We start from the raw sequence: 24,358 nt of genomic DNA, 5'->3' as shown, positions 1-24,358 counted from the left end.
TTCGTTCAACACTACAAACGATTTTGATGGTCTGCCTACTCCAGTTTTGAAACATGGAATTTTGATGATACCTTGCAGCCAACTACAGTTATTTCTTAAAAAAGTGCGTTCAGCTTTGTGTGACGCAAACCATCGTTCTTTTTTAATTGTGACCTTGTAAAAGACAGTTTATATTTAAAAAAATATTTTCTTTGTTGGGGATGGAAGGAACTGATAATATATAATTTTCCATAAATTCCTGTCCTATTTGAAACTCTTTTTCAGAATGTCTCTTCATAATGTTTCCTTGTCATAATTTTGATCTTTCAAGGACCTAGCATAAATACAAAAAGCTTTCAGAATTCATTTCATAGATGACATTTTTTAAGAGCTGGCAACCTGTTAGTAGTAGGGCAACAAGGACATGAGGGCTTTGTGTTATTACAAATTGCCTACATTCAAGGGCAAGTATACATTCAGAGGTAAGAATATTGTTTCCTTTTGACTGACAGGTCCTTAATCTATTGTTTTGCTAAGAGGATTATAGCCCCCTGGTGATAATTTTTCCTTCTGACAAAACCCCCTGCCCTCCCTCCCCTCCTCCTTCCACCTCCCTCAGGAAACCTCCAACCCTCTGCTTCCCCCTCGCTGATGCAGGTACACTTTCAGGCATCCCACTCTATCAATTTCATTGACTATTTAATTAAATTGATCAGTTAATTAACCCCTACCCCTCTGGTAGACCTCCAACGCTCCCCTCTCCCCCCCCCCCCCCCTCACATACTAGGAAACTGACTGTGTGCTGGAGAGGAAGGATCTGCCGAATACAGTTTGCAGGGGTTGCATCTCTCTTGCTCATCAATCTCTGCTGTTTGAGAAGATACAGATCTTGTAAAATTCAACAAAAAGAAGTAATTAAATTGATCGTTTTTTTCATTTTGATCGCGCTAGGAATACCATCATGAAACAGTCATCACACGCAATTACACTGTTAAAAATCTTTTGATTGTGAAGCATGCTCTGTCCACTGTCAGCCATTCATGAGACCACACAGAACGCCAGCTCACACCACCTCATACGCACATCGCCCAGGGTCCTGCACAGAAACATGTCCGTCAGCAGCCCACGGCATGTGCTGGTGTCCAAGAGTGTCCACTGAGGTCCTGCGACTGACAAGCCGGATTTCATGTGAATTCCCGAACAAAAGCAGGTAGCAACCCATTGACACTTGATATCCGAGAAATTCCTGTCGAAACAGAAAGCTATCGCTCTCTCTCTCTCTCTCTCTCTCTCTGTCTCTGTCTCTCTCTCTCTCTCTCTCTCTCTTGCAGTAGCATACCACTGCCAGGCGTGCATGCGCCGTCAGTCGTGGTCACATCAAACCACAAACGAAGCAGCATTTACCCAATAAACCCCTGTTGAATACTGATGCGTGCGAGAACTCCTTCCAAGGCAAATGACTGACTGAGAATCGATTACGCCATGGGCTCTAAGCTGCCCAGCCTTCCTGGAGCAATTTCTTGTGCTGCATTTCACAAACTGCTTCAAGAGTTATTAAGTCTGGTGTGGAGTATCACATATTGAAGATGTCAGAAATGTTGCTTCAGAAGACGTGTAATGGATAGTATGAATTAAAATGTTTCATCGTTAATATAAAGTTTAAACAATTTGCTTCGCACAGTTTAAAACTACCCAAAATAAAATAAAAAACAACACTACACAGTAGTTTGCATGCAATAAACAACGGTGCTATATTTTTGAGGAGAAATTTCATTAAATAATCCAGATCTATTATTATTTTACGTCACAACTGGAAGCAGTGATGTGGGAAACGATAGTTGGAATTTCAGATTTCTACGTGAATTTATACTGTCATGGTTAATAGAGCTCCCGACCATTACAGGTTTGCTTAGCGTAATTTCTTTTTTTTTTTTTTTTTTTAAGCGCTATAGAATTCCTAATATGACTGGTTCTCTCGGCTACACCAGGTCGAAGAAGTAGGGAAGAAAGCGTCCACCATGTGATGGAATAGTAGCAACAGCAATAACAAACACCTATGCAAGACAGAGTCCACTGTGATGTACTGAGATCGCCATAAATCCGGAATCTGTCGTCGCGATTGGGTTTTTAAAGTGCCATAGAATTCCTAGATTGATTCTCTCTGCAACATTTGGAAGAAAGAAAGCTCTACTGCGTGATAGGATAGAGACAGTGGCAAATATCACTGTAAGCCAGAGTACTGAGAAGCACTAAACACGACACACTTAAACCACGACCCAGTCCGTAACAGTAGTTGCCGTGGGTAGATGTCAGAGAACGCTGAAACACTTGCACATCCCACACACTCACTTCCCAGACATTCACATACAGCACACCCATCTCCTTGTACACTGACAGCACCGACGTTCAGCGACTGAAGGAAACTACCGCAGCAGCTGCAGCCTCTAACAATCCTACCACAACAAAGGTCAAAGTTTTAATAACGATTGTGGTGTTGCTCACGCTGCTAAATACTGCATTATGGGGCAACAACAGTCATATTATGTGGCAGGTGTCATTGGAGTACAGTTAATAGTCATTTCATGTAATAATGAAAAAAACTAGGCACTCATCTTTTTGTGTTTCCCACTCTGGTCTCGTCGTAAAATCATGGTTCAATCGTTGAAAATCTAGGTGGTTATGATTCCAAGCTCGGATGCAAAGAGGCCTAGGTTTTATTCTGTTATATTCAAAAGTTTTGTAGATGCGCTTCAGAAACCATTCTTGAAGATTACACTTTTACTGGACAATGGTGATGTAAAAAAATAATCAGCACTCCGAATTTAAGTTACACTTCCTTTTAATTGCTTTTACTGCAATATCACGTAAACACAAAACATCACTTCACAATACAAAACATACTTGAAAACATCTCTCTCACAGTCACTGTTAAAGTTCGCATTTTATAAGCGGACTACGTTACGCGTCTTTCCAACATGACGTCCAACACTTTGACTTTCTCCACGTCTGACTCTCTAACAACTCAACAACTAACTAACTATCGCTTACGCGCCCAAAAATCAGAGTTACAAGTACGTCAAAGATCATAGTGACAAAAGAAAGAATACACATAAGAATAATATCATTGCAATATAAACATATCGATGTATCAAAAGTGAAATCAAATCTGAATGTTGTCTCAGAAATATGTTAAGTAGTTAACAGAAATACAGTAGAATATTACTGGTATCGAGAGGTTCAGGTGAGGTGCCGTAATGGTTGCGTAATTCAAGTACCATTACAAGCCACAGTCGTGGATGCTTGTGTATGCCAAAGTGCACCATCCCTGGCCATTGAGGACATCTAGGGATGATTGGACTGGCAGTACTTCAGATGTTATCAGTATGTGCAGCACAAACATCCATCATTTTGAATCTTCTCTCACACAAGACTCACACGTCCGCTCTGTTGTGCTCAGCCAGCCCACCAGTCACGTCGCCAGCCCTCGCTCCGTGGACAAGATCAGACAGGTCGGGACATTCTTTGTACCCAGCCCACGCTGAGCCAATCTGTTACTTCCAGTTGCCAACTCCTCATAACCACCGCTACAGGCAGCCACGGTGCACTGCGAAACAAGCAGCTGCGCCTTGGACGTATACAGTAGTTCTAAGGAATTCAATCCCGAAATAGGCCCACTAGTTTAAAAATACACTTTACCCAATCTGAAGCAGCGATGTTGTTGACTGTACACCTCGAATTTCTCACGCAAAGTGTAGATTCTTTCCGTTTCTACGAGTTTTTTTTCCGAAGATAGAAGCAATCGGACAATGCACGCGTTTTCACATCACTAAAACGTGATTACTTGTGAAAATCCTGTACACGACTAAGGCATAGGATATACAGGGTGTTACAAGAAGGTACGACCAAACTTTCAGGAAACATTCCTCACACACAAAGAAAGAAAATATGTTATGTGGACATGTGTCCGGAAACGCTTACTTTCCATGTTAGAGCTCGTTTTATTACTTCTTTTCAAATCACATTAATCATGGAATGGAAACACACAGCAACAGAACGTACCAGCGTGACTTCAAACATTTTGTTACAGGAAATGTTGAAAATGTCCTCCGTTAGCGAGGATACATGCATCCACCCTCCGTCGCATGGAATTCCTGATGCGCTGACGCAGTCCTGGAGAATGGCGTATTGTATCACAGCCGTCCACAATACGAGCACGAAGAGTCTCTACATTTGGTACCGGGGTTGCGTAGACAAGAGCTTTCAAATGCCCCCATAAATGAAAGTCAAGAGGGTTGAGATCAGGAGAGCGTGGAGGTCATGGAATTGGTCCGCCTCTACCAATCCATCGGTCACCGAATCTGTTGTCGAGAAGCGCACGAACACTTCGACTGAAATGTGCAGGAGCTCCATCGTGCATGAACCACATGTTGTGTCGTACTTGTAAAGGCACATGTTCTAGCAGCACAGGTGGAGTATCCTGTATGTAATCATGATAACGTGCTCCATTGAGCATAGGTGGAAGAACATGGGGCCCAATCGAGACATCACCAACAATGCCTGCCCAAACGTTCACAGAAAATCTGTGTTGATGACGTGATTGCACAATTGCGTGCGGATTCTCGTCAGCCCACACATGTTGATTGTGAAAATTTACAATTTGATCACGTTGGAATGACGAAACTAAAATGAGCTCTAACATGGAAATTAAGCGTTTCCGGACACATGTCCACATAACATCTTTTCTTTATTTGTGTGTGAGGAATGTTTCCTGAAAGTTTGGCCGTACCTTTTTATATCACCCTGTATTCCCATACTTGACCTAATCTGTCATGTCCTGCATCACAGGACTAGAACATTAAACCCATTTTTTGCTCGTGAGGGAGTGTTAAGGTCTACCAGTGTCACAGGACGCCTCCTCAATTTTGGACTCTATCTTAAGGTAACAGCACAGAGAAGTTGTGAATAGAAGATTTATTCTACATATAAGTTTATAAATACGGTAATACATCTGATTTTCCTATAATGGTCTTCTCTGCCTTTGTAGGTGAGAGATTCAATATTCGTTGAAAGATATCGCCGCATCGAAAAAAAAAAGAAAATGTCTAGCCAAGAAACATATCCGTAGTGCCCTACCCATCACCTCCAACTGCCCAGCGGCATGTCACTGATATCAAATTTATAGGCTAATTAATTAGATAGATCATTAGAGTCACTTTGCAAGGCGAGTAATTTTTCTTTTCCAGTAGTCAGGTTACACTCACCAGGTAGTTCAAATGAGAATCCCTGGAGGGTAGACAATGTTGTTTTCGAGGAACCGACATTAGTAGCTGACCACGGAAGAACTCTACCACTGGCAACATACACTTCGCATAAGGACTGCGCTGTTAAAAACACGATCACAGCGACTATGTTACCCTCACACTGGTTAAAAAGCTCTCTTGGTTCTACTGACACACAAGAGTCGCTGATAGCGTAACGCTTTCTGGTAGAAATGCTGTATGCGATTTGAAATCAAGTCTATCCAGTCAACCACATACTTGGGTTGGATCATATGGAGACATCTTTTAATGATTATAGTCACTGTGAATCATATTCATGCCACTCTCATATCTCGAAGCGAGTCACCTTTTCTGAACCTGTCTGCTACAACAAAACTCCAACGTGGCTTTAGACAGTCCGTCTGCATCATGTAACTGTTCCTCAGTCTCTGCCCCACCCTCCCTACAGCTTCGTCCATGTTTATCATCCCAATTTAAGTCGGAACTGAACAGAAGTCAGAGAGCGCTATATGTACCACCTTCTGCACCCTGTGGAGAAACAGGCTGAGCTGAGTTAATGCGACAGGACCGCCTTTTTCGACCAATGGGTGGAAATGGGGTATTTTGTCATAGCTACGCCAATGGTGTACGATGTGTCAGGCCAGTGCCAAAACGAAGCTTTCTCCTGCAAAACGATGTAGTATAAAAGACAGTACAACAACTGAAAGAAGGGTGAGGATTTTGCTACTGCACTGCTGTGCATCTCCAAACTACTTACAGGTACTACAGTCTGAAGGAGATCTGCATCCCTCAGGATGCATTTGCATCTGTCACCCAAACACTCTCTCTATCATCGTTATTTTGTACCTTCCAACAAAATGGTTCAAATGGCTCTGAGCACTATGGGACTGAACATCTATGGTCATCAGTCACCTAGAACTTAGAACGACTTAAACCTAACTAACCTAAGGACAGCACACAACACCCAGTCATCACGAGGCAGAGAAAATCCCTGACCCCGCCGGGAATCGAACCTTCCAACAGAGAATTACTATGAACTATAATGTCTCCACTAACTTCATCCGACAGAGAACTCGACGAGGATTTACCACATCTCTCTCTTATGATATATCGAAAACAAATACCGTCTACGTGCTGGCATCAAGCATATGTGGCGATCCTATTAGGTATACAGGTATTGATCCATTGGAGCAGGTTACCACTGATTGAAGTCACCTGCACAGACCAGTGTAAAGTTTCATCGCCTATACTGTAATAGGACCTTATCCCAATGACTAGCTATCAGTCACAAGAAAGATCCCTGTTTTGTTATCTGATACATTGTTTTTTCTGCTGTTATATTCCAAGCAACATATTATTACAGTTTTGTACATTGCCATACATTTTGCTTTTTCCACCATGACCCTGAGGTCTGTGTCAGGTTCTAAACTGACATTAACATGTTTCGATCCATTGGCTCTCACAGAAAACTGGACATCACATGGTGTGAATCATGTGCTGCTGCTCCCACAATACACACACTGGATGATTCAAATAAATGAAAGTCATAGCATAAGGAAACTGGAACCGTTTTTCAGCATTGTAGAGCGTTTCCAAACAGCTGTCCAAAGGTGATTGATGACCTCTATATTTAAACTCATCTTTCACAGTAATGGAATAGCAGATGGCTTAGAGTCCCATTTCGATTGATTCCTCATATTGCAGTCATGTACGTGATCACTGTTTTGATGCTGGCCATCCCTGAAAGGTGTTAGTCCCACCAAGACTCTCTCTCCATCTCAAACAAGTGTTGTCAATCAATCATTGTGCATTAATCAACAGTGTATCAGTGGACGGATGTACCACAGACACAGCCCCTTTGATTGTTCAAAGATGTCATTAAACCTGCCCAAAGATGTAAACAACCATGCATGAGCAGCGCCTATTAGATGGAGGGGGTCCAACAACCGATCAGTTCCAGTCATTCCACCAGGAAGGAGGTTAAGGGATCATTGTTCAACCATGCCTAGGCGGTCAATAACGGCGGTTTTATGGCGTCCGCATTGTTATTTAGTGCCAGGAAGGGCTCTCAACAAGGGAAGTGTCCAGGTGTCTCAGAGTTCACCAAAGCGATGTTATTCGGAAATGGAGGAGATACAGGGGAGAGGAACTGTCGATTACAAGCCTCACTCAGGGCGCCCAAGGGCTACTACTGCAGTGGATGACCGCTACCTACGGATTATGGTCGTGTTACGACTCAAACTGTACACAATAGGCTGCATATTGCGCGACTTCACTCCCAACATCCATGGTGAGGTCTATCTTAGCAACCACGACACCATGCAGTGCGGTACAAATGCCGAATGGACCGCTCAGGATTGGCATCTCTTCACCGATGAGTGTTGCATATGCCTTCAACCAGACATTCTCCAGAGACATGTTTGAAGGCAACCCGGTCAGGCTGAACGCCTTAGACACATTGTCCAGAGAGTGCAGCAAGGTGCTGTTTTGAAGTGGCATTATGTGGGGCCGATGTATGCCGCTGGTGGTCAGGGAAGGCGCCATAATGGCAGTACGATACGTGAATGCCTCTGACCGATAGTGCAACCATATCGGCAGCATATTAGCGAGGCGTTCGTCTTCATGGACGACAATTCGCGCCCCAATCGTGCACATCTTGTGAATAACTTCCTTCAGGATAACGACATCGCTCATCTAGAGTGGCCAGCATGTTCTTCAGACGTGAACCCTATCAAACATGCCTGGGATAGATTGAAAAGGGCTGTTTATGGATGTGACCCACCAACCACTCTGAGGGATATATGACGAATAACCACTGAGAAGTGGGACAATCTGGACCAACAGTGCCTCGATTAACTTGTGGACAGTATGCAACGATGAATATAGGCATGCATTAATGCAAGAGGACGTGTTACTGGGTAATAGAGTTACCGGTGTGTACAGCAATCTGGACCACCACCTCTGAAGGTCTCGCTGCATTGTGGTACAACATGCACTATGTGGTTTTCATGAGTAATAAAAAGGGCGGAAATAATGTTTATGTTGATCTCTATTCCAATTTTCTGTACAGGTTCCGGAACTCTCGGAACTGAGGTGATGCAAAACTTTTTTTATGTGTGTATTTCAATGTAAGAAATATATACTCAACACATGGCATACATTCCCCATGCAAATTCTCTACGACAAACTATGGTGACAAACAGAAAAGTTATAAAACTACTATCTTGCTCACCAAATAAAACATTGATTCTTTGTAGCACAAACACTACATAGGTTTCTAGAGGTGTACGACACCTGCTCTTTACGAAGTTCAGGGCCGATTATGGTTAGGAAATTATGATACGTTCACAACAGCACTATAAAATTATCGCTGACAGCCGAAAATGCATACAAAGAAACAGTGACATCTTAGGAGGAAATAAACACTAAGATCAGTAGCCAGAGGAGATGTAATAGTCTTACCGTACTTTACCACCGCTCTGCTGACCTTCCTCTTGCAAACTTCCTATCGTCCTTCAACGTAGATCCATGTAAGTTTAGAGGCAGCTGACTCTCTTTCCCAGGAAAGCATCAAAGACAGTAGTCATCTTGCATGCATCACTATTACGTCAATAGACACACAGTGCAATACTGTCATACAGCACCTGTTTGTTAGCTGACACTGCAAGGTTGTGATTGACGGAGAGTACTGAGAAGCACAATGTAAATACTGTTTGCTAGGGTCTAAATCGCCTAACAGTCCTGCACAGGGTCAAACATGCGATCCATTTTGTAGCTGTATCCGCAGTCAACCCCAGCCAGTAATACAACACTCTTTAGCTAAGGACAGGTTCTTTAAAATTTGTAAAGCGTTACCAATAACTCTGGGGTCACACCTGGGCTTTTGATCTGACGTATATAAATTTATTACTCTGCATTTGGTGATCATCCACGTTATCGCTGTTGATGAGAAATGACAATTTCCCTGGTTCCCGGTGTTTTCATGTCAATATTTTCTCATATTCGTTTTGCTGTTGCATGCTCGTTCCCATGTACAAGAATTGTCCTGCACCAAGCGGAAGACATGAAAATGCCACCTCAATTTTCCCGCATTTCAGTGCATTTTCCCTTAATTTATATATATTTTTCGTAATTTTATCGATTTCATATCACTTCTACCAATGCGATCATGAAATCACTTCTCGTTTCGTATTCGAAAATTACTTGTAAATGTAGTACCATTCCCAACACCAAGCGCAAATGTCGGACAGCAAAGTATAGCACTGAACTCGAATGCAACCAGTCACCACCAACCACATATTCTACAGTTGCACTTCCTGTACTGTCTTTCATATTAACTCGTGTTGCAAAAGACAGCTTAGTTTTGGCACTGGCCTTACACATGGTACACGATTGGCGGAGCTATGACAAAATGCCCCATTTCCGCCGACTGGTCAAATAAGGCGGTCCTGCGCCATTAGCTCAGCTCAGCTTGGTTCTCCACGGGGTGCAGAAGGTGGTAGATATAGTGTTCTCCGATTTCTGTTCAGTTCCGACTTAAACTGGTATTGATCACATGGATGAAGCTGCAGGGAGGGCGTGGCAGAGACTGAGAAACAGTTGCAAGATGCAGAGGGACTGTCTAAAGCCACGTTGGAGTTTTGTTGTAGCAGAGAGGTTCAGAAAAGGTGACTCTTTCGAGATATGAGAGTGGCAAAAATACAATTCACAGTGGCTGTGGTTATTCAGAGATGCCCAACGCAAGTATGTGGTTGACTGCATAGACTTGATTCCAAATCGCAGACAGCATTTGTACCGAAAAGCGTAACGCTATCACCGACTAATGTGTGCGATTGTAGAGCCAAGACCGCTTTTTATTCAGTGTGAGGGTAACATAGTCGTTATGATCGTGTTTTTAATATCGTGGTCTTTACGAAGAACGCATGTTGCCAGTTGCAGAGACTTTCTATGGTCAACTTCAAATGTCAGTTCTCAATAGTGTTCCTCAAAAAGTATATTGTCTTTCCTCCATGGAAGTGTTGGGACAACCTATGTACCACTCCACTCTCCATTGTTGCCAGATGTATCCAAGATGACGGTGATGACGTTATCCAAGATGGCGGTGTATAGACTTGGTAACAGCAGATGATGTTATCCAAGATGGCGGCGATGACGTCATCGAAGATGGCGGATTTTGGAGGGAAGATAGGTCAATTTGGCTTCCTCCACTAACCTAACTCTCCTCCCCTCTCCTCCACTCCCCCAGAGAAATGGCGGGAAGTTCAAATTCCAACAGGATAGTGCTTCACACCGTGGTTATCTCTACTAACCTAAGAAAATCGCGGGAAGATATGTCACTTGGGCTACCCCCACTAACCTAAATCATCCGACTGCCAACTCATCCTAAGAACTGGCACCAAGTTTGATTTTTGGCGGGAAGATAGGTTAATTGGGCTATTTCTACTAACCTAAGTAAATGGCAGGAAGACAGGTCACTTGGACTACCTCCACTAACCTAACTCACCCGACCGCCACTTTCTCCTATGAACTAGCAGGATGTTTGAATTTGGGCCGGAAGATAGGTCAATTCGTGTATCTCTACTAACGTAAGAAAATGGCGCAAAAGAAAGGGCACTTGGACTACCTCCACTAACTTAAGTCACCTGACCACCACCTCGTCGTAGGAAATGGCAGGAAGTAGACTCAACCTGTGCTGGACATAAGTCTTTATTATTTTTCATGCACCAGTCTTTATTTGAACAATTATAGGCACTACCACCATCGAGTGTAGTCGCCATGGGATCCGGACTCCAACTGACCTAGTACACAGTACCACAGCCAGAGGGCGCTCTCATTTGTGACATAATCCAAAATGGCCACCATGACGTCAGCTTTTGATGCAAGTACCATTATCCAAGATGGCGGGAAACAGTGTGTTTGCCACGAGGTCTGGACCTAGTACACAGTACCACCACCAGAGAGCACTGATGTCCGTTCTGTGCCATAATCCAAGATGGTGGGGCAAATGGTGGCAGACACTGTCTCCACCAAGAGATCTAGAATCCAACTAACCCAGTATGCAGTACTGCCACCAGAGGCTGCTGTCAACCCTCATATGATGTAATCCAAGATGCTGATCTGGAAGAGGAAAATGGCATGAAAATGATTCAGCCTGTGCTGGGCTGCTAGAGAGAGTATTTTCGAACAGTCGCCATGGGGTCCAGATTCCACTGACCTAGTACACAGTACTGCCACCAGAAGGCGCTGTCGTCCATTATGTGACTTAAATCAAGATAGCGGACTGGGGTGGGGGTAAATGGCGGGAAAAGGACTCTGCCAGTGCTGGACCTAAGTCTTTATTTTGTAGGCAGTGTCTCCACCACGAGATCATGAGTCCAACTGACCTAGTACACACTACTGCCACCAGAGGGTGCTCTCATCCATGATATAACCTAAGACGACTGTCTGGAGGGGAAAACGACTCAGCCTGCGCTGGGCTGCTAGAGAGAGTAAGGAAAGAGTGTACTTTATTTATTTTGGAACAATTTATCTAGGGACAGATTTTGAGAGATAATACATTTATCACACTGACACAAAACACTCGCTCTGATGTGATTAGGGTCACAATACACAGTCTGCAGATCTGCAAACTACTCGTAAATAATGCAACAGACACGCTTGCTAATTGTAAACTGTCGAAATAATGCATTCCACAGCCAACGCACATGCAAACTACTGCACTGAAATAATTTCAGTACACAGCACACAGACCTGTCCTCAGTTGTCAAAATAATGCATACCACAGCTTACTGGCCTGTAAATTACTCCTAAGTAATGCTCTGCAGACACGAAAACAACTCCTAAATTAACGAAATAGTTTCAGTACAGACGTGCAAACTGCTCCTAAATAATGCAGTACACTGATGTGCAGACACAATATCAACTCATAAACTGTCGAAATAACGCATAACACAGCCTGCAGAGCTGCTAGTGAAATTATACAACAGTCACACAATCAATGGTCACAGACACTGCCCTCTGCCGCCAGTCCAATAGACTGCACAGGAGGCTACCAACAGCCCCTGTGAAGTGACGCGGCCGTCAGCTGTCAAACCATGCACAGGCCCCGCAAGCATGAGGCGGTGACATCCCCTTCATATATGACACCTGAGAAATCCCTCTCAAAATATGTGTTCACCTAGGCACCGTTGCTGACACGACTGGACAGGAGCGAAAACCTATTTGCAGAGTGTGCCGCCGCCACCGGGAACCACTGCCAGATGCAAGTCAGCGCAAGCCACCACTCTCACGCCGCTGCTACCTGCTGCAAGCAGATGAAAGTTGCTTCTATTTTCGGGTATACACTTAAAGTTCTCCGAGTGTTATGCTGACGTCACAGAACTCCAACGTGCGCTTACGCCAGTCCCATATGCGAGACACCTCTGCGCAGCACGTTTTTTTTACCATTGCTGATGCGATACCTGGGGATACTGACATCTCCGAATAGCATAGGGTACATTGTTCCTAGAGCGACATGCGAGATGTGTCTAACCATGCTTAACTGCCCAGCGTGACTGACTCATTTCAAAATTGGTTCAAATGGCTCTGAGCACTATGCGACTTAACTTCTGAGGTCATCAGTCGCCTAGAACTTAGAACTAATTAAACCTAACCACGCATCCGTGCCTGAGGCAGGATTCGAACCTGCGACTGTAGCGGTCGCTCGGCTCCAGAATGTAGTGCCTAGAACTGCACGGCCACTCCGGCCAGCTGACTGACTCAGTGCCACAAAGAGTGCGCGCATAGCTACAAACCATTACAAGCGCATTTAACAAGGTTCTCAATGTTATATTCAGACCACATCGCTATCTAAAATAAGAACCGATTCGACCTAACAGAAATTGTATAGTGTCTGAGAAATAGTTAACGCTCGCTTTCTTGAAGTCTCAGTTTGTATGCACGGAAATTTTTGCCTAACACGGAAGGCTCCCAGGACTCGTAGTACACCGGAGTTAGCATTCTAGTGTGAATCTTCCGTGCATTAGATCCGGAGCAATGTTGAGATGCAGAGTCACAATATGCTAAGCACGGATTAGGGTTTGAAGGTGGATCCGCCATGCACAGTGTACGAAGCGGTGTTGGGATGCAGAGCCACAATATACCAGATCAGAGTTAGTGTTTGAGTGTGGATCTGCCGCGGACTATATATGCAGACCGATGTTCGGAAGTGGATCTGCCACACGTCACATCTGCAATAGGGTTCACAGGTGGAACAACCACGAATTACATCCGAACACATATTCCATGTTCGAAGTTTGGTCCACCAGCAGAGGGGACTGGGTCCTGGGAGCTGTCTGTGACACATGCATATACACAGACATACGGAAAACAGAGCAAACACTCTCCAAATGTGGAGGTGACTGGATACAATCGAGTACAGTGCTATACTACACATTTGGGGTAGGTGTTGGCATCTGTGCTACATTTACATGCAGTTTTAGAACACAAAACGAGAGGTTATGTCATTATTGCATAGACAGACTGACATTAAAAAAAATCGATAGAATTGCGTAAAATGACGAGGAATAGGTATAAATTGACCGAATATACACAAAAATTCGGGGAAATTGAGGAAGTACTTACGTATCTTCTGCTTTTTGCAGAACAATTTGTACATGGGGACAAGTATGCAGCAGCAATCGGAATCCGAGAAAATGGCGACATGGAAGCGAAGGGAATCAGAGAAGTAGTCAAGTTTTTCTCCTTCAAGGTAGCATTATACTGTATGTCTATTGAGGTGCCACTGATACACACGAGTTGACTACTGTACTTGACGCTTTTCTGGAAGACAGACAACCATCCGCCTCTAAACTTACTTGCATCTGCATTAAAGGATTACAGAGAGTGGACGGGGTGATCGATTGAGATGGAGCTGTATCGAAGTACAATGTAATGGTAGACTGATGATGCATTCTGGAGAGGGAGAAGTTGCTACAGATCAATTTTTCCACAGTTCTGTCGGGATGCATCAGCCAAGTGACATAACCTGCATTCGAATCATATACAACCACGTCTTCTGTATGTGATATAAAGCACTGTCTACTTGCGATCGTTAACGGCAAACCTGTCGGTCATCAGAGCACTTCCATCTCATGTGTGATGTAACGTGACACTTTCCTCTAAACTAACTTTGATTTATACGATGTACTCCATCCCCCTGTAGCATCTTGGGTGTAAAATCGATACTTCAGCTTCATAACTAAGTTAGCAATAGGTGCTTGTGAGTTACTGAAATCCCCGTGTATACATTTGCCTGACAGGTGTGGTGTTTACAGAGTTAGTGGCTGAATGACTTGTAACTTTCACATGTCAGATGCAGCTGCTATGCGCTTATCTGTTTCCTTGTAAAAGGTAGCTCTGAGCACTATGGGACTTAACATCTGTGGTCATCAGTCCCCTAGAACTTAGAACTACTTAAACCTAACTAACCTAAGGACATCACACACATCCATGCCCGAGGCAGGATTCGAACCTGCGACCGTAGCAGTCGCGCGGTTCCGGACTGAGCGCCTAGAACCGCGAGACCACCGCGGCCGGCTAAGAGGTAGCCCCCATTACTAATGATCATTTTATATAGGGCTGATGTAGGCATCGTATGATTTCTGAACCTTGATCAGATGTGAACAGGATGCTATACGTCTCTGGAAAGCTATATTGTGCTCGTATCATGCACAGCGAATGTTTTACGGAAGTAGTTTTGTTTTACTATCCAATAACGTAGTTTATCATAGAGAAACTGGGAAGATGGATGTATGTCATGTGCTTGAAATATATTTCTTACATTGGAATATTAACAGCGCTACATTCCATACGACTGATAGGTCAGAAAGCCAAGCACTCTAACATTATAGCCCATTTTAAGTGCAGAACGTTGTAGCCTTAGGAGTACGCGTGTTTATGTTCTCTTTTGTGTTTATGTTCTCTCTTACTAATGCATTCCAGGTCCTGATCCTAGATTATGGAATAATACTTTAAAGTTGATAGCTTGGTTGATTTACGTAAAAATGCTTCGAATTCTGTCCATCTGGAGCTCCATCATGCATAAAAATCATCCATTTCTTGTTCTCCTTAACCGTCTGCTATTACATCACGACACTTTCATATGTGTTACTATACATCGCTAAGGACTGCTAACCTACTCATCATGGGCGCATCTCGACAAATCTTGTGCACTTGGATGGATGAGGACTCGGCAAGCTCCATTCATTCCCGAGACGTGGAATGTAGCGGTCTTCTTCTGGTCAGTTGCAGATTAAATCGATAACGATGCTGCAGGGCGGGTTCGTCAATGACAGTGTGAGGAGGGTCTTTCACTCTCTAATTTTACCTTATGACAGCGAGAATCCTCTGTGACTCCCATACGGAGAGAGATAGATCATAAATTAAGCACTCTGCTCGAGATGCTAGAAATATGTAGAGCACTGTCTGATATACTTTGATGGTGTATGTGTTCGAGAATTAACAATGAATGGACATACTTAAGTCATCTATCCACGTTCGCCATGATACTCAAAAAGTGGAGAAGGGGTGGTTTAGCTATGATACTGAAACTGAGAAACATGCTGTCACATCATTGGTCGGTGTTGAAATTGCTGTAAAATTGTTCACACTATCAACTGTGATGCTTATTATTAGAGTACATCAGTGGTGTTTTTTCCATCCCATCCATGCACTGGCACACTGTTGGTTACCACATAATGACTGACTGATAGCGGTTGTTTGAGTTGGAGAAGAGGTTTTGGTGGATGGACAGCACCTTCTGGGATGGATAGCACTGAAAGAGTGATCGCATACATGACTTCAATATGATGAATCAGTCAAAACGGAACGTAGACTCATCAGCTATTCCGTGACTATGACAGATGAGTTTAAATGTAGAGCTCGTGAATCAGTTTCGGACTGTAGTTTGGAAACCATCCACAATGCTGCAAAAACTACCCCAATTTGCTTATGTTGTAACTCTCTTTTATTTAAAATCATCCAGTGTTTGTGTGTGTGTGTGTGTGTGTAGTGTGTTATGGCAGCCTTAGTAACAACAAAATCTAAATGGTGCAGCATCTAGTTTTCTGGGAGAGGCCATAGATCAGAATGTCTTATGTCAGTTCAGAAGCTGACACAGACCTCAAAGTCACGGCAGAGAAACAAAATGTATGGCGATATACAATGTGTGCTACAGCAGAAATTAATAATGCTTCAAACAACGAGACAGGGTCACAGGGAGTGTCTCTTGCGATTTACAGTATAGTCTGCGTGATACGATCATCCTCCTACAGTACAGGTGATGAAATCTTAAACTGGCCTCTGCTCTAGATCGAGAGCTGTATATTTAATAGGATTGCCTCACACCGACAGCAGCAGCAGCCTGACGGGTACATTTAGTGATGGACGGGCTGTTCTGTTAGAAGTGCTAGGAAGAATGCTATTCTGGGAAGCATTGTGACATCTCTCTATCTGCGCTGGACCCCGCCGCAGCTATGCGTCATCGCACCAGCATCGGCGTCTAGGTGAGTTCTACATTGAAAGAAGTCAGTGGAGCTTTTATAGTTCGTTATTTTTCTCTGTTCGATGGTACAGAATAACGATGATAGCATGTTGGGCCGATAGATGTGAATGGCCGTGGATCTGCTTCAGACTGTAGTATCTGTCTCTGGTTTGGAGACGCAGCACAATGCATACATTTCCTCTAAATGGTTAAAACACAGTCCTGTTGCACTAATTCAGGTCGTTCTGTTTCTACAAGGGTTGCAGAGGGTGGTGGACATGGCTTTCTCCGACTTCTGCTCAGTTCCGACTTAATTTGGGATGATTACATGCGCTAAGCTGTAGAAATGGGATCAATTGCAAGATGCATAGGGACTAAAACCATGTTGGAATTTTACTGTAGCAGACAAGTTCGAGAAAGGTGACTCGTTTCGTAATATGAGAATGCCAGAAATATGATTGAGTAGTGGTTGTAATCATTAAAGGACTTGTCAATAAGAGCCAATGCAGGTATGTGCCCGAATAAAAAGACCTGATTCCAAATCATAGACATCATTTCTAGCAGATAGCGTAACACTAGAGATCTTAAAAGCTAGTGTACATTTCTTATGACCTCAATCAGCACACCATCTACTACTGGTTGTGATCCTCCTCAATCAGTAATCGCCTATGACTCAGTGGATTTATCGCAGGACCTCTGACTTCGTATCGAGACAGAATACATTCCAAATACTATAGTAATATCTAGCGATGTGAGGGAGTTGCAGATAGCAGTTTCATACCACATTCCTTAGCTGAATCACTTTCAAAATTCAACGATTTTATCATGAGCTTGCATTCTGGGCTATGTGTAACCGGGCTGCTGCTATGATAATATACACTCCAGTGATCACCGTCTCGGTATTTGTCTGGACAAAAAAACCACCTCATTCAGAGGTAATGTCGTACTTTGATTTATAAAGGAATTATAGCTTTTAACATGGATACTTGTGTGCACCTGAAGAACCAAGACCGTTTGTGACAGTGACATACACTAGTTGTTGTGATCGGTTTTTTTTTAACATATGAGACAATTACGGCTCTCTTTGTAAGACACAGTGGTATCACTCACAAGAAAAATTTGTGAGACATGTCCACCCATAGCTGATTTTCTCTCAGTATTATTTTGTATCGTAGGCAACCAGTTATTGATGCAGTATTATACTCAGCAGTAGTAGGGGATGTGTGATAGGTTCACCCTGAGAATCAGAATATGTCAAGTCATAGGAATGATAGAGATAGTTCTATTTCCAGTCCCACAGCCATCGGCAGGATGTATTTCTGATACATCACTCATTGTCAAATGTCATTCAACTAAAACCACAATCGTAACATTTAATTTTAAGTACAATGATAATACATATATGTGACTGGTTTTCTAGGATGATTCTGTCTATGTGTGGCCTGTGGTGGGAGTGGCAGGAGCCGTCTGAATGCAAAGGTCTGTTGGAATGCAGGAATGTAGCTGAGTTAACCACATCGCTCTCTTGACGGCAGAATAGCGAACTAATACTTAGTATGTGTTGGATAGCTTTCGTGATCGCGCAGAAATTTGAGAAGATTCAATATGGACTTGTGTTTCCGGCCTTTCTTCCCAATCATGTAAATTGTTCGGTTCATTGTTTCTGCACATTTAGCACCTTTATTTAGTTGAGGGAACATGGATTGTGATGTGTGCATCTAACAGGTGAAAGATATGTTTGCTGGTTCTCAAGACATGAGAAACACTTTATTTGACTTTATAAATTATAGGGATGATTTGGAATCCGTTACATCACCAACATCAGTATCAGCGAGTGGAAATATCAGTTTCCTCTATTTTTATTTTGTCGAGTTTTTTTCACGTGAAGGTGGCATGTGGGATATGTTTCTAGGTACTCAGAGGTCTAGAGCACACTCCACCTCACTAAAGTTTGGGGTTTCTAGAGAAATAATTTCCAGTCTATATCTTGGGAGTTATTTTACGCGAGCGATTGGTAGGATGCTGCCATGTGGTTGATATCGAGAAGTACTGCGAAAATGGTGTAATATTATCGCAAACCATGCGAAAATACATCTGTTCTTGTAATCCCAGAGCTCAGTGATGGGTGTAGAAAAGCAAGCAAGCAATCAGATCCAGACCACAAACGTGTTTGTGCTGAGGGGAAGTGTGCCCGAATTTGTAGAACTGTTCTGAGAGTGACTTTGGTCCGCTGAGGGGCGCTCTGTTCACCCGTCAGGCGTGGATGATCACGGACTTCACAGCGAAATATCTAGTGCTGCAAGGGGTATATGTATGAGTGATGTAAAGGGATGATTTTGTATGGCGCAGGATACGAATCGTACGTATACTACATCGAGATGATAGGTGGTGATACATTGCTGGGTTGGAGATCGGTTTCATGCTCTTATATTCAAGCTCTTGTCCTCAGTGGGAGAGCAGTGTAATTGAGTAAGAGAATTCCATATCTGACGATATGTAGTGGCACTTTGCAGGGTTTAATTTGTCGATTCAATATGGCGATCTGCATAAAATAGTTTTTTGCCTCAGAAAGTCCTCTCTGCAGGAAGAAAGAAAAGGCAGACGGTGCTTCCACACTGGTGGCATCAGTAATTCAGAGGGTACGTTTGATAAGAGCCAATCATAATGCTCGATTCATTCACAAGACATTCTTTTGTGCTGGGTTATAGGAGTCTCTACATAAGGTTGGAAAAGTTTGTGTGTGTTGAAAGCAGGAAGGGTCATGTGATGGACGGGGTACCATGTTAGGACCGTGAGGAAGACTGCATTCGATGTTATTATGCGCTATTTTCGTGAACAGGTTCTGTTAGGGCGATAATTTCCGTGTGTACAAGCTCATTTTAGATAGTGATATGGTTTGAGTATAACATTGAGAACCTTGTTAGATGCGCTTGTGATGGTTTGCAGCTACGCGTGAAACGTCCCCTTTTGAACAATTATACATGACTGTGCTTAAACTGATACACAATATTTTGTTAGCGCAACGCAATCTGACTTTCAAAATTACCTACAAAAGAATGGCCCTGACTAACATTAAACTATACCTTTCACAAATCACTTACCTCACAAAAATCTTCGCTGCTCAAGCTACTGCAATACAGCGAGCGCCACTACTGCCAGCTAAATAAAAGATTCAAACTACGGAAGGCACTAACTACTGATAGGGATAGTTAGTAAATGAAAGATATTAATAGAGAACAAACAATGTATTTACCTTGATATCATCATATATAAATATAGCAGTTCATGACAAATTTCAAAACTCCGCCATCTCTCTCCCCACATCCACCACTGCTGGCGGCTCACCTCCAACTGCGCAACGCTACGCGCTGTTCACATCCAGCTGCCGCTGCCCAACACTACAATGGCGAGTATTACAACAATGCAAAGCAGCCACAGACTGCACACAGCACAGCCAGTGATTTTCATACAGAGGTGGCGTTACCAATAAAAAAACCTAAACAGCCTACTTACATAGCCCCCATGCTCCCCACAAAAAATTTTACAAATTGGATTGGGCAGTGGCCAATACAGATTTGAAAAAAATTTTTCGTAATTACAATAACAAAGAAATCAAATGCACACACTTATTGATACAATGTTGGTCAAAAGCTAAAATTTTCTCACAGTCTATAAAGACAGTCCTGATTCATCACAGTAAAATTACAGTGTTTTTCCTTTTTTTTCAAAGTCTGAACAGTAAAAGAGAATGCACACAGAAGTAGTGGATTTCCATGCAGTCTTGAAGAAGTAGTGTCCTTCCATCAGAAAGACAGTGCTGACTCTTGACATGCTGACAGGTAATGGGCCACAACAGAGCAAACCCACAGCAGAGTGAGCCGAAATTTTGAAGAGTATTGGTAGGTAGGTCATCACAGAGCAGACCCACTGTAGTCCTGGTAGAGATTATGGTATTGGTGGTCCATCAGAGTCGCAGACCCACTGCAGTCCTTGCAGAAATAATGGTACTGGTGAGTCATCAAAGGTGTAGACCCACTGTAGTCCTAGTAGAAATAATGGTATTGGTGGGCCATCAAAGATGCAGACCCACTGTAGTCCTTGTGGAGATAATGGTATTGGTGGGCCACCAGAGGTGCAGACCCACTGTAGTCCTTGTAGAAATGTCCAGCAGCCATCTGTTGCGATTGTGCAGGTGCACATTCACCATCGAAGAGTCTTGCGGAGAACATAGCAAGTCCATAAACCACCACTTGTGCACTCACAAAGTTTTTGGAATTGTCCTTAGAACCAGCAATGCTGTTATCCAGTCCCTTGCTGAATTAGTAACACACGTGCAAACACTAACAGTCCCAACTTCTCACATATGGTCCATATACTATGACCAACGGAAATGTGTGCAGTGAAATGAATGCTTACAAGTTACTTAGTTTGATAAACTGGTGTCAATTACCATTTTATAACATGAGAATACAATAACAAAGGTACAAAATACATCATTAAAAACATAATAATACAGATAACATTTGTAGTAATATGGGCTTTACAAAAGAATCGAAATAACATATACATCAGTGTTACAGGAATTATGACATTAGTAAATACATAAAAGATCAGAATAACTTTTGAAACATCAATTTCACACATGAGCATTAAAACAAAACAGAATAAATAATGTGTAAGCATATTTATAAGGTAAATCACATATTATTAATGCCAATTATATTTGAGGATAACAGTATTCCTCATCATAGTGAATGTAGCTTAGTACTAGAAAAATTCTACAATTCTTATCAGATAAATGTTGTACAGTAAAACAGTTGTGGCATGCATGTAGATTTGCACCAAGTATTTCGCAGCTGCAATTAACTAGATATTATTTTCAGTGTTATGTTAATGTGTTCTCTTATTTTTGCTCTTCAAATTGTGCTTTTCTGTGTTGTCGTGTGAAATATTGTGACAATAATGGCGTGTGAAAAACGTAATACTAGGCTCCAAAGTAAACTGAGAAATGACTGTGAAAATGAAAGCAGTGTGTTAGCGCCACCGAGTAATGAATTAACTGATGTTCAAAGTAGTAATTTGGTAATTGTGCATAGGGAAATGGAGCGGGCTGCAAACAATGGTGTAGACAGTGAAACAGGTAGTGAACAGGGAAGCATTATCGATCGATCGGTCGGCAACAGCTCGCCTCAGGAATCCGGAATGACAGGACACAATTTCGCAAATACTGTAGATTCAGGTTTTGGGTTATCACCGTTTTCTCAAATAAGTCAAGACGCATTTTCTGCTTGTCAAAATGTGAATGTTGCCGGTGCAAATGCACTGCCGAAAAGCGTAGAGAAACAGATTCCAGACACTAATACATAATTATTGCAATTAATGCAACAAATGGAACAAAATCAGAGACAAATGGGACAAAATCTTAAAAAGTTAGACACAGTGGAACAAAATCTCAAAAAGTTAGACACAGTGGAACAAAATCTCAAAAAGTTAGACACAATGGAACAAAATCTTCAAAAGTTAGACACTACACTTGAACAAACACGTGAAGATTTAACCACTGAGTTACATTACATCGAATCGAAATGCCAAAAGGTCTGTAATGACGTAAAAACACAAATTTGTGAGCATTTCCAACCTATTTTTTCGCGTCATGAAAATGTATTACAGAATCACGAAGCAGCCATAAAAGAACTGCAAACTATTGTTCATGAAAATCATGAGACCTTGCAAGCTAAAATTGACTCAGTTGCATCTACCGATTCGGTTACGCAACTTGCAAGAACTCAGGAAAACTTAAATGACACAGTAGATACCCTGAAAATTGGTTCAGAAAGACACATGGAGGAAATAAGTACACTATCGGAGAAAGTAGCCGAACTTTCGGACCAGGTCACTAACTTATCTACAAAGGTAGATGATGATCTGAATGACACAAGACCCGTAGCCTTCACTGACACAGAAGAGTATGAACAAATAAGAAAATTCAAACAAAATCAAAATCAAATCAATACACAGTACAAAAGAGAAATCCGGGAAGTATAAGATCAGTTGACGCAGGTAATACAAGAATTACATATTTCAGAGGACACTCGCGCTCCAATACGGGAAGAGGGACATAGAAATACGGAACAACCACAAAATAATAACACAGGACACTTCGGAAATTATGAAAGAAATTGGCAAGGCGCATTGGATTTTGAGATGGAACCGCCGAAACGAAGTAACAATGACCGACATGCGACTCGCCGACATGACGATTTTGACTATAAGCTGTTCATTACTACACGTAAATTCAAAACATTTAAGAATTCTGGCAACGACATTCATCCACAAGCATGGCTCCATCAATTCTCTCATTGTTTTCCTCCCAACTGGTCGTTAGAACACAGATTAGAATTTATGTGTGGCTACTTGGAGAATGAACCAGCTGTAAGAATGCGATCGGTAATTCACGATTGCCACAGTGAAGGAGAGTTTTACCATGCCTTCCTCTCAGCATATTGGTCTCAAGCCACACAAGACCGAGTAAAACATGGCATCATAATGATGAAACATTTCGAACAATCTGAATTTTCCAGTCTTGTGAAATATTTTGAAGACATGTTGCATAAGAATCAGTATCTTTCAAACCCATACAGCCCCTCAGAACTCATCCGCATTTGCTTACTCAAATTGCCTGAACATTTACGACATATTATTTTAGCAGGACGTTGTAAAGAAGACATTGAGGCTTTTCAGGGACTGTTACAAGAACTGGAAATTGACACAGACAGTCGCGGGATGCGAAAACAGGAAAACAATCACTACAGGTCACTTCCGTCACAATTCCGTGACGACAGAAACAATAACTGGACACGACAGGTCTATTCTTACAACGCAAATCGTGACCAAAATAGACACCACCCGTACGACAACCGTTGGCAGAGTAGTAATAATTACAGGGAAAGATCACCTCTCCGCAGTAGTGACTATCACAGAGACAATCAGAGAAACAGACAATATGGGAACGAAAATAATTATTATTACGGGAGACAGAATAACTTTAGACGCAACGGTGCAGCGCGCAGTTACGATTCAGGGAGAAATTCTCCACCACTTAACCGACAAGAAAGAAACTACAGGAACTACCGACATGACGACAGACGATGTGATCGTAACGACAGACCTGAATTGCATCAGAACTGGCGGGATTCAAACAGAGCAGGGCCATTCTTTTGTAGGGAATTTTGAAAGTCAGATTGCGTTGCGCTAACAAAATATTGTGTTTCAGTTTAAGCACAGTCATGTATAATTGTTCAAAAGGGGACGTTTCACGCGCTCCCACTTCGCGGCGGGGCAGTTAAGGGGAGTTTGCAGGCAAAAATTCGAAAATTTTCACATTTTGCAAAACATGTACTCTTTCTTGAACAAAATAGTGCATAAATTATCTGTGTGTGACGTTTAGAAGTATTTTATTTTTAATTTTGAAGTGTTACATGCGTGCATCCGTTTATATGTGAATATCTCGGAAACTACATTTTATAGAAGGCTATGATTTTCATCTCTGACAGAAAAAATATGGCGCTCGATGTTAGTC

The sequence above is a fragment of the Schistocerca serialis genome, chromosome 3, assembly GCF_023864345.2.
Source record: "Schistocerca serialis cubense isolate TAMUIC-IGC-003099 chromosome 3, iqSchSeri2.2, whole genome shotgun sequence".
Classification (NCBI taxonomy): domain Eukaryota; kingdom Metazoa; phylum Arthropoda; class Insecta; order Orthoptera; family Acrididae; genus Schistocerca; species Schistocerca serialis.
The sequence above is the reverse complement of the archived record's forward strand: the minus strand, read 5'-3'. Positions refer to the sequence as shown.